Genomic DNA, 12,547 nt, shown 5'->3' on the forward strand with positions numbered 1-12,547 from the left:
GAGAAAATCGATTTACATTGAATGAAAAAGCAAATACCTATACAGTATATAACATTTCAGAATCAACAACAATAAATTATTCAACAGAAAGGTCGATAAATAAATTACAAATAAGTCCACTCGGTGTACAAACGTCAGAAAAAACAGATACTGTAATGTTAATTACATTTAAGAGACACTAGTGCGGGCCCGTACGTGCGTGGCCGTACGTGCGTGCTGGTAATGCGTGGTCGTACGTGCAAAAAAAAAAAAACTTTCAAACCGCGTGCCAGAAACAACAACCACACAGGCCGTTCCTTCACTCCCGCATGCCCGTACGTGCGTGGCTGTACGTGCGTGGCCGTACGTGCGTGCCGGTATGTGTGTGCCCGTACGTGCGTGGCCATACGTGCAAAAAAAAAAAAAACTTTCAAACCGCGTGCCAGAAACAACTACACAGGCCATTCCTTCACTCTCGCGTGGCCGTACGTGCGTGGTCGTACTGCGTGGCCGTACGTGCGTGGTCGTACGTGCAAAAAAAAAACTTTCAAACCGTGTGCCAGAAACAACAACCACACAGGCCGTTCCTTCACTCTCGCGTGCCCGTACGTGCATGCTCATACGTGCGTGGCTGTACGTGCATGGCCGTACGTGCGTGCCGGTATGTGTGTGCCCGTACGTGCGTGGCCATACGTGCAAAAAAAAAACTTTCAAACCGCGTGCCAGAAACAACAAACACACAGGCCGTTCCTTCACTCTCGCGTGCCCGTACGTGCATGCTCATACGTGCGTGGCCGTACGTGCGGGCCTGTACGTGCGTGGCCGTACGTGCAAAAAAAAAAAACTTTCAAACCGCGTGCCAGAAACAACAAACACACAGGCCGTTCCTTCACTCTCGCGTGCCCGTACGTGCGTGGCTGTACGTGTGTGGCCGTACGTGCGTGCCGGTATGTGTGTGCCCGTACGTGCGTGGCCATACGTGCAAAAAAAAAAACTTTCAAACCGCGTGCCAGAAACAACAAACACACAGGCCGTTCCTTCACTCTCGCGTGCCCGTATGTGCATGCTCATACGTGCGTGGCCGTACGTGCGGGCCTGTACGTGCGTGGCCGTACATGCGTGGCCGTACGTGCGTGGCCGTACATGCGTGGCCGTACGTGCGTGGCCGTACGTGCAAAAAAAAAAAAAAACTTTCAAACAGCGTGCCAGAAACAACAAACACACAGGCCGTTCCTTCACTCTCGCGTGCCCGTATGTGCGTGCCTGTACGTGCATGCTCATACGTGCGTGGCCGTACGTGCGGGCCTGTACGTGCGTGGCCGTACGTGCAAAAAAAAAAAAACTTTCAAACCGCGTGCCAGAAACAACAAACACACAGGCCGTTCCTTCACTCTCGCATGCCCGTACGTGCGTGGCTGTACGTGTGTGGCCGTACGTGCGTGCCGGTATGTGTGTGCCCGTACGTGCGTGGCCATACGTGCAAAAAAAAACTTTCAAACCGCGTGCCAGAAACAACAAACACACAGGCCGTTCCTTCACTCTCGCGTGCCCGTATGTGCGTGCCTGTACGTGCATGCTCATACGTGCGTGGCCGTACGTGCGGGCCTGTACGTGCGTGGCCGTACGTGCAAAAAAAAAAAAAAACTTTCAAACCGCGTGCCAGAAACAACAAACACACAGGCCGTTCCTTCACTCTCGCATGCCCGTACGTGCATGGCTGTACGTGTGTGGCCGTACGTGTGTGCCGGTATGTGTGTGCCCGTACGTGCGTGGCCATACGTGCAAAAAAAAACTTTCAAACCGCGTGCCAGAAACAACAACCACACAGGCCATTCCTTCACTCTCGCGTGCCCGTACGTGCATGCTCATACGTGCGTGGCTGTACGTGCATGGCCGTACGTGCGTGCCGGTATGTGTGTGCCCGTACGTGCGTGGCCATACGTGCAAAAAAAAAACTTTCAAACCGCGTGCCAGAAACAACAAACACACAGGCCGTTCCTTCACTCTCGCGTGCCCGTACGTGCATGCTCATACGTGCGTGGCCGTACGTGCGGGCCTGTACGTGCGTGGCCGTACGTGCAAAAAAAAAAAAACTTTCAAACCGCGTGCCAGAAACAACAAACACACAGGCCGTTCCTTCACTCTCGCGTGCCCGTACGTGCGTGGCTGTACGTGTGTGGCCGTACGTGCGTGCCGGTATGTGTGTGCCCGTACGTGCGTGGCCATACGTGCAAAAAAAAAAACTTTCAAACCGCGTGCCAGAAACAACAAACACACAGGCCGTTCCTTCACTCTCGCGTGCCCGTATGTGCATGCTCATACGTGCGTGGCCGTACGTGCGGGCCTGTACGTGCGTGGCTGTACATGCGTGGCCGTACGTGCGTGGCCGTACATGCGTGGCCGTACGTGCGTGGCCGTACGTGCAAAAAAAAAAAAAAACTTTCAAACCGCGTGCCAGAAACAACAAACACACAGGCCGTTCCTTCACTCTCGCGTGCCCGTATGTGCGTGCCTGTACGTGCATGCTCATACGTGCGTGGCCGTACGTGCGGGCCTGTACGTGCGTGGCCGTACGTGCAAAAAAAAAAAAAAAACTTTCAAACCGCGTGCCAGAAACAACAAACACACAGGCCGTTCCTTCACTCTCGCATGCCCGTACGTGCGTGGCTGTACGTGTGTGGCCGTACGTGCGTGCCGGTATGTGTGTGCCCGTACGTGCGTGGCCATACGTGCAAAAAAAAACTTTCAAACCGCGTGCCAGAAACAACAAACACACAGGCCGTTCCTTCACTCTCGCGTGCCCGTATGTGCATGCTCATATGTGCGTGGCCGTACGTGCGGGCCTGTACGTGCGTGGCCGTACGTGCGTGGCCGTACGTGCAAAAAAAAAAAAACTTTCAAACCGCGTGCCAGAAACAACAAACATACAGGCCGCTCCTTCACTCTCGCATGCCCGTACGTGTGTGCCCGTACGTGCGTGGCCATACGTGCAAAAAAAAAAAAACTTTCAAACCGCGTGCCAGAAACAACAAACACACAGGCCGTTCCTTCACTCTCGCGTGCCCATACGTGCGTGGCCATACGTGCGTGCCGGTACGTGTGTGACCGTACATGCGTGGCCGTACGTGCAAAAAAAAAAAAAAAAAAAAACTTTAAAACCGCGTGCCAGAAACAAACACACAGGCCGTTCCTTCACTCTCGCGTGCCCGTACGTGCGTGGCTGTACGTGCGTGGCCGTACGTGCGTGCCGGTATCTGTGTGCCCGTACGTGTGTGGCCATACGTGGAAAAAAAAAAAAAACTTTCAAACCGCGTGCCAGAAACAACAACCACACAGGCCGTTCCTTCACTCTCACGTGCCCGTACGTGCGTGGCTGCACGTGCGTGGCCGTACGTGCGTGCCGGTATGTGTGTGCCCGTACGTGTGTGGCCATACGTGCAAAAAAAAAAAAACTTTCAAACCGCGTGCCAGAAACAACAACCACACAGGCCATTCCTTCACTCTCGCATGCCCGTATGTGCGTGGCCGTACGTGCGTGCCGGTACGTGTGTGACCGTACGTGCGTGGCCGTACGTGCAAAAAAAAAAAAAAAAAAAACTTTCAAACCGCGTTCCAGAAACAAATACACAGGCCGTTCCTTCACTCTCGCGTGCCCGTATGTGCGTGCCCGTATGTGCGTGCCCGTACGTGCGTGCCCGTACGTGCGTGCCCGTACGTGTGTGCCGGTATGTGCGTGGCCGTATGTGCGTGGCCGTATGTGCGTGGCCATACGTGTGTGGCCGTACGTGCAAAAAAAACAAAAAGAAGAAGGATTGTGACGTCAATTGTGTTGTCATAGCACCGTGTCCTGTCATTCGTTTGGTAAATAAATGGCCCTAACTTGGGAACCACTTCTCCGATTAATATCAAACCTTTAAAAGTCACATACTCAGGTCCCCAGCGTCAATTGTGACGTCATATCAAATGAAGCAGAGGAGTTGTGACGTCATAGCACCGTGTCCTGTCATTAGCTTGGTAAATAAATGGCCATAACTTGGGAGCCACTTGTCCGATTAATATCAAACCTTGAAAAGGCACATCTACAGGGCCCCAGCGTCAATTGTGACATCATAGCAAACGAAGAAGAAGAGTTGTGATGTCGTAGCACCGTGTCCTGTCATTGGTTTGGTATATAAATGGCCATAACTTGGGAACCACTTGTCCGATCAATATCAAACTTTGAAAAGGCACATCCACAGGTCCCCAGCAATATACCTGGAAAGCTTCAATTAGATTGGCCCAGTGGTTGTCGAGAAACAGCGGTCACAGACAGACAGACACAGAGATTGCTGGAATTATAGATTGATAAAAAGTTGAAAACATTCACTAACTAGAAGGGCACTCAGAAGAGCGCATACCTCCGTCACGCAACGCCTGATCCAGTAGAACATATCGGGCCCAATAAATTTTTGAAATGTGCTTTATTTCGTTTTTGGCCCCATCTCTCGATGGTGAAGAATCTCTTGAAGAACTAAAAATTTCTCGTATCCGGATCTGGATTCGGATCTTCACCAAAATTGAATCGATTCGTCCTTGTCGCACACCCAACCTGTCCACCAAGTTTCGTCCGAATCCGTCCACAACTTTTTGAGATATTGCGTGATATTTAAATTAATTCACACGCAGCTCATTTACATTCTTCACACTGGACTTGGTAGCATATAGTCGGCAGGTAAAAGCCTCTAACCTCTCAAGGAGTGACAGAGATACTGCCCAGTATTTTTCCGATCACTGTGGACATGCACTGAAGGTCAGAGTTTTTCTTCAGTATGTTCAAGGAAGTAATCTTGCCACATCCAGCTAGTGTGCAGACTGTCGCATCCAGTGAATGCATGCATTCCTATTAATGCTTTGCAGAGAGACGATCCTCACACAGATGTGATTTTATTAATTTTTTTAATGTCCATGTAATGTGACTTCCACTGGACTACTGTCTGCTTTGCTGTGATGTTCTTCAACTGGATAGGTCCACTGCTTGATAGTCTGCCTTCTCTTTCCACTTCTTTGATGGAATTCTCTCTCTACGTGTCAAAGACAATATCAATACGAGAGGACTGAGAAGCTTCTTTGACAGCCTTTGAGAGTATGAGAGAAGCGGTGTCACCAAACGTCTTGTACTCACTTTTTGTCTTGTGCACAAGTGCCATTCCATCAATGAGATATGCCAACTTTGGTTGCATGAATTCCATGGTTGAGGTGTTTTTACCGAGTTCCTTGGTGAGAGCTGATTTGTTGGTTTTCCTTGGTAAGCCATCTGCAGTGGCTCAGGACCATGGAAGTGGATCCAAGAGATGCTTCAGAACCTCTTGCATGTCAAGCTGTCTTGTCTGTGCCATCACTAGCATAGTGCTAAACAATTTGCTAGTTGATTGTAGAAAGATTTCCTGTCCACTGCCAGACTTTAATCGTGTTGTTTTGTTTCCATCAGTGAAGGTTTTAAGCTTCAGCGTTGGAAGCTTGTCATAAAAATTCACTCCAGGAGGATTATTTCCTTGACGGAATTGTATGCTGTCAGACCATGTGCCTTTGCTGTTAAAAGATCTGTGGTAACAGGCTCTGGGGCTACGGTGGCATTGATTATGTTGATGAGGTCTTGCGATTCTGTGAAGGGATTTGCGAGATCACTGATGGGGTCCACTATTGATGAAACAGCTCGTTCATCCTTTGAAATACGTGATTGTTGCAACTCAGCATGTTGTAGTTCAGTGTGATTCATGGAAAGAATGTCTTTTAAAAGCCTGACATAGCTGCTTCTATACTCTGCAGAGATAGATAGTAATGAGAGACTGCCTTCGTATTCCGGCTGAATCCACAAGTTCCTCCAGGGGTCTGGAGGATGTCTTTGTTGATGGTGTCCTCAATTGTTTGGTCAACAGGTATTCTGCCAAAGGTGTTTTTGGGTCCAATCTGTACAGAAAGCATTCCTTCCATGAACCGCTCATAAATAGCTGGATGCCTCTTTGGCAACTGAGACATTTCTGCAGAGTAAGCTGTCAGGTAACGACCGTAGTTTATTTTATCATACTAGGCAAAACACCAAGGAATACATTCACGAATGCATGCCATGTGCAACTGCCAGTTTCCTTCCCCCGATGCACGGATCAAGTTAAGTAAAACACTCACCATGTCGACATAGCTCATCCAGGATTCAGACAATGGGTTTTTCTGTCTCATTTCATCAATATAGCTCAAGAAGTGATGCAGCAGTGTCTTTACCAGCTCATTTTCCAGGGTTTCTTCAAAAGTTTTATGTATGATATCATCATGCAGATCACGTACCTCTTCTAGTCCTGCTTCCAAGGGTGCCATGAGATTGGGGCAATTATCCTGCATCCACAAAATGAACCGCTTCCAAGCCAGTCGAAGTAGTGCTTCATAAATGTACTTGTGGGTTCTTGCTGCCCTGTTATAATGATGACATTCGATCACACTAGAAACAGTCTTCAGCAACAACGCCTGCTTCTATAACAATGTTTGTAAGACCACCGTCTTGGAATCTTTTACCAATGATTGAGAGGAAGTTTAGAATGGTGTGGAATGTGCCAATTCTCAATATCACATTCTCATATTTCTCAGCATGCTTCCAAGTGATTTCAGTAATCTTTGCATAGTGCTTGATCAAATACAAAAAAAAACAATCTCATCAAGGCTGAGCTGCTTTCTGATACTGACTAGTTGAGTATTTCATACACAGTAGACATGTTTGTGGCTGGTGCCTTGATCGTTGGAAGATATCCCATATTGTCCTGTAAGACCTGTATGTCCCCCCTGGTTAAAATATTGAATCCAGCCCAACCCTTGACTTGATGATCATCGCTATCCACCTGTTTTGCAAGAAACCAAATAAGATTCCTATTCAAAGATGTTTGTGTGACATCTGAAATAGACCAATTCTTTCACCAGAAATATAGACGGGTAAAGAAACCTCTTCGACACTAAGGGTCTGCTTCTTTGACTTCTCAATCTCAGGCAAAGGGTTTTTTTTTAAGTGGAAAGGGTCCCTTGTGAATAAGAATCCACCAGCATTTTTATTCATTTAGTTGGATTCTTTGGATTCATTTCTGCACTTATTTTGGCACTTTGGAGGTAGATTCATCCTTGGCAGAGGGGAGGAATGGCCACTGCCTGGTCTTGCCTTGACATTTCATCACTGATCTGAGATGCAAGGCTGCCTTTTGCAGTGTATGGCTGACTTCTGCAGACACACGATGTAAGGTTTCAAGTTCTGTTTTCAGCCTCACATTCTCTTCTGCAAGGACATACTTGCTGATATTTTCAGGAAAGACGAGCAATTTTCCTTTGCTGTCAGGAAATATGTGGAGTATTGCCAAATTCAGCCTGTAGTTTTCAACGAATATGCTTTTTGGAAGAGTCTTTAATATGTTACTAGAAGACGAGTCGGCTCAGATAGTGGGACAATCCGTGGAGACTGAAACAAGTCTTGTCTTATGTGTTGGAAGAGTTGGTCATGTGATGTAGCTTCAGTGAGATTGTATTGAGCATCGTTATCACTTTCCGCTTTGTCTTCTTTATGAGCTGGGTTCTGAAGGTCTTTGGTATTTGTTTAGAGCCTGTAACATGATTTATGATACCAAGCCTCAGCAGCAACTAGTTTTCTTGTTGTCACAGTAAGAATACATGTGTCCTATCTCTGCATGACCTAGGTCATCTCTGCATGACCTAGGTCAGGTCAGGTTCGATCTGTGACCTGCTACAGGTACCATGTAAACCTGTACTAACCTGTTCCATGGTCGGGTTGTCGGCGACTAAACCGTCTCCCCCACCAGGTTTTCTGGTGAGGAGGGTGTTTGGATATGGACACCCAGCAGGATTAAAAACAAAACCTGTCAAAGGGCGGAGGAGCTCCTTGTGAGCCAACGGCCATCCATATCTAGTGCCCAACTGTGTCTGCGGACGTCCTCCTGCAGTTGGGTTACTTCTTATTAGGAGGTTGGTGGCAGGATTTGCACTCCAGCCACCGTAAAACGATTCATTCCGCAAAACGCAAAAACGCAAAAAAATCTGAAAACCCACTCCGTGGGAGTACCTCCTGTGCAGCTTCCCTTCGCAGGGCAGCTCACCGGATGATGGGATTGGGGCAAAGCCTTCGGGACCCCCAATCTTTGATAGAAGGGAAACCACCGGGTAACATCCCTGGGTCAGATTGCGGGAGAGGGTGTGGGAGTGGTGCTGAGTGTCGTCCACCAGACGGCGGTCTCCTTGGGTTAACCTGAGGCGGTCCCTTCGGGTGGGTGCCTGGAATGTCCTATCCCTAAGAGAGGATGATCACCTGTCTCTGTTATCATCTGAGCTCAAGCGTTTGGACATCGGGATTGCAGCTCTCTCTGAGGTTCGGAGACCGGATTGCGGCGAGATAATGGTGGGTGGTTACACCTACTATTGGTCTGGTCGCTCTGATGGTTACCATACCCAAGGAGTTGCTGTAGCTGTGTCCAATAAGCTGACCCCAATGATAATTGAGGTAACACCGGTCAACGAGCGTATTATGAGATTAAGGATTCGTCACTCCTTAGGTGTCATTTCCCTGGTCTCTATTTATGCTCCGACTGAGGCGAGTGATCTTACCGTGAAGGACACATTCTACGCCACACTCGAGTCTGTGGTTGATCAGTGCCCCAGGACGAGATACACTTCTAGTCTTGGGGGATTTCAATGCATCGACTGGAACTGATAGGGATGGTTATGAGGTGTGTGTTGGTCCCCATGGGTCAGGAACTATGAACCAGAATAGCACTAAGTTCCTTGACTTTGCAAGAAGTCATGGACTTAGGGTGGCTGGTTCATGGTTTCAGCGCCCGCAAGCTCATCGCTGGACTTGGTATTCCAACGCTGGCGGTGTGGCAAAGGAGATTGACCATGTCCTCATTGACGGTCGTTGGAGGATGATCCAGAACTGCAGGGTCTACCGGAGTGCTCAGTTCCTCAATACTGACCACAGGCTTGTTGTAGCAACTCTAAAGCTGCACCTTAAATCCTGGAGAATGGTACCATCCCAGCCTAGGCTGGATGTTGCCAAGCTCAGGGATGAGAGAGTAGCTGAGGAGTTTGCGAACAGGCTGAGTGGACACTTGGGGGGTCTGGGTGCTTTGGGGGGTCCTGAAGAGTTGTGGAGCACCTTCAAGACCACCGTCCTTGATGTTGCCGGTGGATGCCTTGGAGTTCACCGCAGGGCAGAGAGAATTTTGTCTCTCAAGGGACACTGGATACCATTGATCAGAGTCGCAGGGCCAGGCTGAATGGCAGAGCTGAGCTGTTCAGGGAGCTGAGGCGTAAAACTGTACGTGCACTGAGGGTGGACAAGGAGGCCTATGTGCGAGGAATCTGTGAGGGGGTAGAGCATCACCTGTGGACAGGTGATTCTCGTCCCGCTTACAGGGGAATTCGCGCATTACGTTCATCCAAGCCCATCCCTCGGAGCACTGCAGTTCGAGCAGAGAGTGGTAGGCTCTTGACAGAGGAGTCTGAAGTGAAGGCCCGCTGGGCCGGTTACTTCGAGCGGTTGTACCAGGCTGATCCCCCAGCTGTCGAGTTGGACGTCAAGGGGTGTTACAATCCCTGTTGCTGACCCTCGAATCAACTGTGGTCCACCATCGCTTGTGGAAACACGGGCTGCGGTGAACCAGTTGAAACGGGGCAAAGCTCCAGGGATCTGTGGCATTCATGCCGAACTTCTCAAGGCTGGTGGAAATGCTGCACTCGCGTCGTTGCATGCAGTTTTGTGCTCTGCCTGGAACACAGGCATCATCCCAACTGACTGGAAGAGGGGCCTTGTTGTCCCTCTCTGGAAAGGAAGGGTGATCGCCAAGACTGCAACAACTACCGAGGGGTGACGCTGCTCTCAGTGCCGGGCAAGGTCTTTGCTCGGATAATTCTTGATAGGGTTCGCCACCATCTGCTTGAGCACCAGCGTCCAGAGCAGTCAGGCTTTACACCAAAGAGGTCAACGATTGACCGTATCCTTGCACTTCGTGTCCTCACCGAACGCAGACGAGAGTTTCGGCAGGGGCTGCTTGCAGCCTATGTTGATCTCTGTAAAGCGTTCGATTCAGTGAATCGGGATGTCCTCTGGAGGATTCTTGGTCTTCGTGGGGTGCCACCAAAACTGATCGATCTGATGTCTGAACTCTACTCTGGTACTGAGAGTGCTGTGAAGTGTGGTGGTACCATCTCTGACTTATTTCCAGTTGTTACTGGAGTTCGTCAGGGGTGTGTACTTGCCCCCACACTTTTCAGCACTTGTATGGACTGGATTTTTGGGAGGGATGTCGGAGAGATCAAGTTGCGGTGCATCGTTTGGCAATGTCAAGATCTCGGACCTTGATTTTGCAGATGATGCAGTCATCTTTGCGGAGACTTTAGACATCCTCTTGGGGGCCCTCGAGGTGCTGAATGAGGAGTCGGAGCCGTTGGGATGACGGATTTCTTGGGTCAAAACAAAGATCCAGGCTTTCGGTGACATCTTGGATGCTGCTGTCCTGTCTGTGTCTGTTTGTGGTGAGGATGTTGAGGTCGTGGATAGATTCACTTACCTTGGCAGTGATATTCATGTCTCCGCAGGTTGTGAGCCGGAGGTCAATAGACGTCTGGGTCGGGCCTGGGGAGTCATGGATTCACTGGATCATGGGGTGTGGCGCTGCCGGTACCTGTGCGGGAGGACGAAAGTCCGAGTCTTCAGGTCCTTGGTACTTCCAGTCTTGCTCTATGGGTGCGAGACTTGGACTTTGACCAAGGATCTGAGACGGAGACTTAATTCCTTTGGTACCAGGTCTCTTCGGAGAATCCTTGGCTATCGCTGGTCGGATTTTGTGTCCAACGAGCGGTTGCTGAGAGAGACTCGGATGAGATTTGTTACCTGCATAGTCCGTGAGCGTCAGCTGCGGCTGTATGGACATGTGGCTCGTTTTCCTGACGCTGATCCTGCTCACCAGATTCTCTCAGCGAGGGAGTCTCATGAGTGGAGGAGGCCAGTGGGCCGACCACGTGCCTCATGGTTGCAGCAGGTTGACCATCATCTCAAGGAGATGGGGATGGGCCTGGCATCTGCCTGGGGGATGGCCAGACGGAGGCCCCTGGAGTACCGGCGGAAAGTGGACGCAGCGACGCGCTGTTCTGGCACATGCTCCCATACCTGACCTGACCTGATCTCTGCATAGCGATGTTGCGAATCGTGACCTCAGCTTGAAGCTGTACACACTTTGTCAGTGGTTCTCTTGTTCGTGTTCCTTTAATGTACTTTGAAGTTTTCCCAGGTGGACAGAATATGCAAACTTTATCCATCACAGTTGAGCTTGAAGATGATGTTGACTGACGCAAACATATTTGTTTGTTTTTTTTCAACTTCATCTTCCTTTATTGCTTCAAGTTTATCGAAGTCTCGTTTCATAGTGAAGAGCTTCCGACATTTCCGATGATGATGTACTCATGGTACCTGCCCTTCTTGTGCACTTTCTGCAATTTTCAGCAGATTACGATGCTGTCGTAACCCAGCAGCTCGTAGGAGAGAATTCCAGGATTATAGATCCCTCAGTGAATTGAGACCAGTATGTGGATCCTCACCAGTCATGTGAATAATGAAAATCGTTTCCGTGCTGTCCATTTTTGAATTGACCTAAAATAAATAAAATGGCGTTCGAAATAATCACAGCAATTTTTGTGAAGTGTCAAAAAACAATAAAGAAGTCAGGAATCCAGCAAGGAAAATAAGTACCAGTGAGAAATGTATATTTTATTTTCTATATTTTAGGAAATTAAAAAATAGCATTTAGAGGTACCAGCATGGTGTAAGCTTTCATTTGGTACCTTATTTATATGTATATTATTTTCAGTCATCACATATATGACCAGAATCTTTTGAGTGTAAATGACTTACAAGGACATCGAACTGATAGAGGTTCCTTCGAACAACTAATTTTGAAATGAAAGCCGCTCATTTGAAGCTGCTACCAGGCATAAATGGTATCCTGATGCACAGAGCTATCGAATGATACCAATGTATCTTGAACACCCAGTTGGTACAGATGGACTATTTGGCCAGTCACCTACATCCACAAAAAAATTCAGAACGATTGCTTGAAAACTGTGGCCAAACAACATGTGACAGACAGACAGACAAATGCGACAAATCAACATACTGGGCAAAATTTTTTTTCGCTAAGTCACAAACAGACAGAATAACAAAATCCACTGACCAACATACTTGCTTACAGGGGAATTCGTGCATTGTGTTCCTCCAAGCCCATCCCTTGGAGTACAGAGTGGAGTGTGGTGGGCTCTTGACAGAGGAGTCCGTAGTGAAGGCCCGCTGGGCCGGATACTTTGAGCGGCTGTACCAGGCTGATCCATCAGCTGTTGAGTTGGATATCAGGTGTGTTACATTCCCTATTGTTGACCCTCCAATGAACTGTGATCCACCTTCATTTGTGGAAACACAGGCTGCGGTGAACCAGTTGAAATGGGGTAAAGCTCCTGGGATCTGTGGCATCCATCCATTCTCAAGGCTGGTTGAAAT

General features: G+C 48.8%; 1 protein-coding gene and 1 pseudogene across 2 annotated transcripts in view; one reads left to right on the plus strand and one right to left on the minus strand.

Moving 5' to 3' along the window:
* The window catches only part of LOC147029997 (WAS/WASL-interacting protein family member 1-like), an 88,630-nt gene that overhangs the window by 68,384 nt on the left and 7,699 nt on the right, over nucleotides 1–12,547 (plus strand). The window lies entirely within an intron of this gene.
* LOC147029998 (uncharacterized) lies at nucleotides 7,003–7,651 on the minus strand (annotated as a pseudogene).

This window comes from Eptatretus burgeri, chromosome 3, assembly GCF_056783735.1.
Source record: "Eptatretus burgeri isolate ZD-2024b chromosome 3, Ebu_testis_v1, whole genome shotgun sequence".
Taxonomy (NCBI): Eukaryota; Metazoa; Chordata; class Myxini; order Myxiniformes; family Myxinidae; genus Eptatretus; species Eptatretus burgeri.